Source organism: Dasypus novemcinctus, chromosome 16 (genome assembly GCF_030445035.2).
Source record: "Dasypus novemcinctus isolate mDasNov1 chromosome 16, mDasNov1.1.hap2, whole genome shotgun sequence".
In the NCBI taxonomy this organism is placed as follows: Eukaryota; Metazoa; Chordata; class Mammalia; order Cingulata; family Dasypodidae; genus Dasypus; species Dasypus novemcinctus.
In genome coordinates, this window is record NC_080688.1 from 12,815,213 (window position 1) to 12,822,735 (window position 7,523).

Consider the following 7,523-nt stretch of genomic DNA (forward strand, 5'->3'; position numbering starts at 1 on the left):
TTAGACTTCTCTTATCATATATAATATAATAAAAGCAGTATGAAGCTGAAGAGGTGTGAGTTGGATATGGGTTTAAATAAAATATTTAAAGTACCTGGACGTCTTGCCTTACTGAAATAGTCCAACTGAAAGGATCTTACACACACAGGGATGAACTAGCTCACAAACAAAATCTTTCTTTTTTGGGGTTCATAAAATAATTCCAAATTACCCCAAATATACAGAGTCTATGAAGGCAATTCATAATGTCTCTCTTTATTTAAGGTATATCTAAAATTGATGTTTTGATGGAGGATTTTTCTCATCCAGAAAAAAAGTAATTTATAATGAATTAAATGTCTGTAATTTAAGCATTGGGCCAGAGTAACATGGAGACTCTTAATATACTCTAAAGAGCGTGACTTACTTGATCAGCTGGACTATAGTTTTAGGACATGGTTTATGGATTTCTCCAGAATTTATAAGAAGATACAGTAGGATTTTTTTATTTTGTTTTTAATTCTCCCCACTTTGTCTCATCTCTGTGCCCATTTGCTGCACACTCTTCTCCATTTTTTTGCTTATCTAACTTTTTGTTGTGTCACCTTTCTGAGTCAGCCCTCCATGGCACTTGTGGGCTGAAAGGCACTCTGCGGTACTTGTGGGGCAGGCAGCACTCTGTGTCACTTGCAGGAGAGGCTGCCTTCACAAGTAGGCCCCAGGACATGAACCCAGGGCCTCCCATATGGTAGACGGGAGCCCAACTGATTGAGCCACAGCCACTTCCCTAGCAGATTTTTAATGTAACCTTCATCAATCATTCATTGGGTATGTATTTTTAAAATTATTCCTTTCTGGGAAGTACAAGCAATTTTTGTACTTTTAAAATTTTTTCTCAATATTCATCTTCTGAGTGGATATATTTTTAACCTGAACTTGTGTGATACAGACATGGGATGATTTTTCTGTTTCCTCCAATGCCTTATTTTGACACTTATTGCAATGCCTGAAAACTAAATATATTTGTCCTAAATTAAAGACAGTCATGAAACCAAAATTGCATAAATGAAATAAGAGAGGAAAGGTATTATTCCCCAATAAGGGCTATTATAAATATATTTTATAAATTGAGATTTCCTTTCATTCTCTGGCCAAAATCCTTAGAATAGTAAGGTTAAAATGTTGGAATCTATGATACCTCTATAACTAATCTGGACTTATTACTATAACTATGCAGTAATATTGTTGAAATTACAGTCCTCATTTTTACAAGTGATCACATGGTCATAGCTGGTATTTTTAACTACCTTTTTCCTCAAACCATTACATATTTTCTTTGCCCTCAGCAAGCATCTAAGCTGGTCATAATTAATTGCCTAGTGGGTTGACTGAAATCTTTATTCCTAAGAAGTCTGGGACACTAGTAGTTTTGCCTGAAGTAGGGTGCTGTTTTTTATTTACTTTAAGCATATATCATGGTAGTATCGATAGACACTTTAAGGGGTGGCCTGTATTCCAGACATACTTTTCTTTATTTCCACTGTGTAGGAGTGCCCAGTTATCTTTTGGTAATCAGAATCTTTTGGTATCTTTGTCTGTTGATTTAGCAGCATGATGAATTCAATGTGACTGAGTGGAAGTCTTGAATTTTGGTTCAAAGGAATCATTGTGTATCCTGGTGGAAGCATCCCAACCCTTTTGAAAATAGACCTCTAGAACAACAGACATAAGGACCCAGGGTTAGGGGAAAGTCTATTGCTGATGAATTACTAGTGGTAATAGTGAGGATGCCATTCCCATTTCCATCACTTCATTCCTGGACCTATGAATCCTGGCTAGGGGAGAATCAACATCATATATTAGACACCAATTTAGAGCATAGACAGCCTCCTGGACCACAATGTCCCAGATCTACAAGATATTGTCACTTAACAGTTGTGATAATTGAATCTTCCAAAGGGGGTTCTACTGTTCTATTAATGAATGTGGTTTGGGATGATGGGGAACATGATAATACTGATGAATTCCAGGAGCTGTGGTCCATTAATGTGCTAAATTGGTTTGAATTTCCTTGATCAGAAACAATGCTGTAGGAATACCAAGATGATAGATAAACCATTCTGTAAGTTCATGGATGTGGCAGAAGAATGATGTGCAGGTAAGGCATATTCATATCCAGAGTGAATGTCTATTCCACAAGGAAAATCTTCTGCCTTTTCCATTATGGAAGAAATCCATTGTTATAAACTAAACTTGAAGCAGCTGACTGCTTACCCAGGGAATGGTGCCATATCAGGAAATCACTGTTGGCTTCTGCTACTAGCAGATAAGTCACTATGCAATGACTGTAACAAGATTAGAATTAAGAAGAAATCTGTGTTTCTGTGTCAATGAATAACCAACATCACTAATATGCCCCCTTTGATCATGAGCCCATTGTACAAGAGTGGCTGGAGAAAAAGGTCAAAAGGTATCTGTAGCTGTTTGACATGGTTATGAATTCCAAAAAATATCAGATTATGTTTGTAATCTGGTCTGTACCTGGGTGTGATTAGGTTATGATTAGGGCTTTGATTGGGCCACATCATTAGAGCATTGAGTCCCCACCACTTGTTGGGTGGGAACTCACAGATTAAAGGCATGACAAAGGGCAGAGTTGAGGCTTTTTGATGTTGGAGTTTTGATGTTGGAGTGTGATACTGAAGCCTTAAGCTGAAGCCCCAGGATGTAAACTCACAGAGGAAAGAGAAGCCAGCCCCACAAAGAGAGGAAAACTGAGCCTAGGAAGAAGCAAGCCCTGGGAAGAAAGTAACCTTGAATCCAGAGAGAAGCAAGACCCTGGAATGGTGGAACCCAGGAAGCCTGAACACTTGCAGACATCAGCAGCCTTTTTGCTCCAACATGTGGAAATAGACTTTGGTGAGAAAAGTAGCTTATGCTTATCACCTGGTATATGAAAGCTCCTACTCCAAATAAATACCCTTTATAAAAACCAACCAATTTCTGGTATTTTACATAAGCATCCTTTTGGCTGACTAATACAGTATCTATTTGAATGTATCATCCTAGCCACTTCATCCTCCTCTTATCATTTCATTATTTGTTGTTCATTAAGTAGGGACCAAATAACTGCAAATTAATCCACATACCTTCCCAAAGACCTCCTCACTATAATTTCTAGTCATATTCCTTACATATCATAAATCATTTGACCAAACCACTGGCCACAGTATAGAATCAACACTTGTCCATCTCTCTTTTCAAGCAAATGAACAACTATGTCCAGTGTTCAATGTTCTGTTCACTAGGAAGATTTCTCTTCATGCTATCCTACAGTGACACCTAGAAAGGGGCTTTAAAGCTGCAATTGTCTACTTTTGTGTGGTGCCTGTATGCTGTGCAGAACTATCTGTAAAATTGGCCCACATTTAAACTTCCTCCTTCAAATGATGATAAGGAACTCACCAAAAGGCTATAGGTGCAGGCTGGGAAAGAGAAGTCAATATGGAAGGAATGGTGGCAATGGACATTTGGTCCACTTCCTCAGGTAAATTACTTGAACCTTCAGAGCCTGCTTGCACCTAATATATCACTTTCATTTGATGATGGAGTGCTGCACACTTCCAACCTTGTGGTTGCTGGGTCACAGGCAACACCAACTACATGATGGGCAGCTCTGGTTGCATGGTATTTTGGTGACCTATGGAAGTCAAAACTGTTTCATCAATGTAGAGTAGTTGTCTGAAGGGTATGAAAGATCTTTGTCCAGAATCCTCAGGTTCTGTGTTGTGATTAAGTTAAATGGGTCTACCAAATGCTCCAAACAGCATCTCTATTTTCCACTGACACTTCAAGCACATACTGGCTCTGCTAGATCAAAATACCATAGGAGCAAAGCAGACTGCATGGAAGGTTGGACTTATAGCAGACCTTCTGTTGTTCTGGACCCCCTTAAAGCTGGACACTTTTCAGGTCACTCAGGAAATGGGGCAGAGTAGTGCACTTAAATTAGTAACATTGTTTTAGTTTCCTGACTACCAAAACAAATACCATGCAATGGGTTGGCTTAATCAATGGGTATTTATTGTCTCAGAGTTTTGAGGCTGGGAGAAATCCAAAATCAAGGTATTATCAAAGCAATTATTTCCCCCAGAAGACTGTGGCATTCTGGGCCTGGTTGATGGCAATCCTTTGTCCCTGGCTTTTTTGTCACATGGCAATGTATGTAACAGCCTCTCCTGGTTTCTTTATCTTCAGGTTTTGTTGACTTTCAGCATCTGGCTACTTTCTCTGGTTTTCTCCATTTCTATAACACTCCCTATAAGGCCTGCAGTAACTAACTTAAGACCCATCCTGATTCAGGTGTGCCATATCTTAACTAAAATAACCTCATCAACAGGTCAAATATACAAGTGTTAAAACACACAGGAAAGAATTAAGTTTAAGAACATGCTTTTCTGAGGTATATCACTCCAAAACACCATACACATGTTGCCTCCAAAATTCAAAAAGTTCTGCTAAAAGTTGTTACTCTTTTTCGTTGGAATAGGGGCAAGATGAATCAGTTTATCATTTAACTTAGAAGAATTATCACAACTTGGTCCACACAAGTGGATACCTAGAACTTCACTAAGATGAAAGGTGCTTGAATATTTGTTGGAATTGTTTCCCACCCTCTAAAGTCCAAATATCTTACAAATAACTAAGAGCAGTTGCTGTTTCTTGCTCACTAAGTTCAATTAGCATGCTGTCATCAATATAAAGGACGAAGATGTGTCTTCTGTAAGAGAAAGATGATCAAGGTCCCTGTGGAATAATTATGCATAGAGATGAATAGTTGACATGCCCCTGAGATAAGACAGTGAGATGTATTGCAGGCCATGCCATCTGAAGGAAATTTGATGTGGGTGGTTTGTACTAATAAGTGTTAAGACAAAATAAAAATACTTACTAGATCAATACCTGCCCACCAGGTACCAGAGTAAGTTGAATTGCTCAAGCAATAATAACATGGAAGAGCAAGTGTAGATGGGTTCACCATCTGTATAACTTTAAGATTATCCATTGTTATCCTCCAAGATTCATCTGTTTTTTGCACAGATGATAGAGGAAATTGGATTATATATGTGATTGGAATTTTCATCCCTGCATCCTTCAAGTTATTCCTGGTGGCATGAATCTCTTACATTCCTTGTAGGATTTAGACGTACTATGTTCCTATGTGTAGGCAGTTCTAATGGCTTCCAGGCATTAACTGTGATAATAGTACACAGGTCAGGGAACCAATATGGGGATTCTGCCAGTTGTTAAGTATGTCTATTTCAATTATTTTCCAGAAGTGTGGAAATATCCACAGGATGGGTGCACAAGCAGTTGTAAGACTGAAGAGATAAAATTCCATTTATCATCTGATCTTCATATGTCTCTGCTCTGAGTGGTAGACCATGTGGCATTTTGCATCCCTGGAATTAGAGCTAGTGTCCAATAATCTGTGAAGAGTGATTGTTTCCTTTTCTGAAATGGACAGGCTTGATGATAAAAAATTTGTAGCTCACATTAGAGGAAGTCTGAGAGAAAGATTAACAGTATATATTTTTCACAGTGTAGCAGAATTCCTCAATTGAAACTGATCTTCTCTTCAACTCTATTGAGGGTCCAACCAGCATATCAACAGACCAAAGATTTTAAGTCTCTGGGGCTTATATTTCAAGAGCATGGTGTTAAATATAGGTTCAAATAAAAGGGTCAGAAAAACCATTTTTAGGGAATTTATAAATGAGTCTAACATTTATTGCAGAGCATATATTCCAAAGTAAGGTCCACTGATAGGTGCTGAATTCCTGAGATTTTATGCTCTGCCTATAGTTTCCAGATGTTTCTAAAGTCCTCAAGAGTCCCCTTAAATGAAGCATTGTTTACTATGGCAGTCAGTGAGATCTTCCTGAGAACTGCAGGAGCATAACCCCTGGAATGAGTTCCTGGTTCATTTTGAACTCTCATAGCCATAAAAACTCCTTTGCATTTAATGTTTTCTCCTTTCGATCAAGATGTCTTTCCAAATGCATCAGTAGTTGACACTTGGTATTAATCTCTTGGTATTCAGGCAGTCTTCTCCTAGGAGTCATGTGTCATGCTGAGGGGAAGGTAGTGAGTTAGTTTGCTGAGTTTGGCTTGTAGAAAGGCCACATATGAGTAACAATGAGAATTTCAGGAAGTATATTTTAGGCAATAGATTATCATTCAGATAAGTTTCAATTTTACAAAAGTAAGCTTCATAATCATAAGCATTAATATCAAGAGCATGATATAATGGTCTGTTTTCTTTTTTTACTTTATTTATTTAATTGTCTTTTTTTAAAGATACATAGATCACAGAATATGTTACATTAAATAATATAATAGGTACCCATATACCACACACCCCACCCTACCCCCCCACTCCTCCCACATCAACAACCTCTTTCATCATTGTAGCACATTCATTGCATTTGGTGAATACATTTTGGAGCACTGTTGCGCTGCATGGGTTATAGTTTTCATTGTAGTTTATATTCTCCACCAGTTCATTCAGTGTGTTATGGCAGGATATATAAAGTTCTGCATCTGTCCCTGCAATATCATTTAGGACAACTCTAAGTCCCAAAAATGCTCCCATATCACACCTTTTCTTCCCTCACCCTGCCCTCAGCAACTACCATGGCCACTGTCTCCACATCATTGATACAATTTCTTCCATTGCTAGAGTCACAATAGTTCTATAGTAGAATACCAGTTAGTCCACTCTAATTCATACTTTGTTCCCTGCTCCTGTGGACCCTGGGATGGTGATGTCCGCTCCACATCTAAATTGAGAGGGGGCTTAGATCCCACATGGTTGATGGATGTGATTCTCCTGCTTACATTTGTAGACACTCTTGGTTCCCTGGTGTGGTGATTGACCACCTTCACCTCCATTTTAGCTGACCTGAGTAAGTGCAACTAACTAGAGAGTAGGATTTCTAATTCTGCTGAGGCTCAGGGCCCACCTGGCCCATCTTATTAGGCACTACGCACTCTAGAGATTCTTGCCAACTATTTGACAACATAGCAGGTCTACCCAAGATGGGAATTTAATATTTTGTTGGTTATAGTGTGGGACTTCACCCATTGAGATAATACCCTATGACCACATGGACACATTCATATTTGATAGAGGCATGCCCCAGGTGTACCCTTCCCCACACATTCCCCCACCATCTACACTCTGCATCAGTGACCCTCCTCTTCCATATTTGCCCAAAGAATATTCCCACAATTGTGTTCTTAACCACAGCCCTCAACCTCCCCAAAGATCATCAGTTCTTTCCTCCATCACACCCCCAGCTCTATGGATAGCCCAATACAACCCCCAGCCAAACTCACCAAACTGTGAGTTTGCTCAGTATCCTTGTTCATATCATTGAGGTCATGCAATATCTGTCCTTTAGTGACAAGCTTACATCACTCAGTATGTCTTTAAAATTCATCCGTTTTGTTGCATGTGTTGAAAATTCATTATTTCTCAC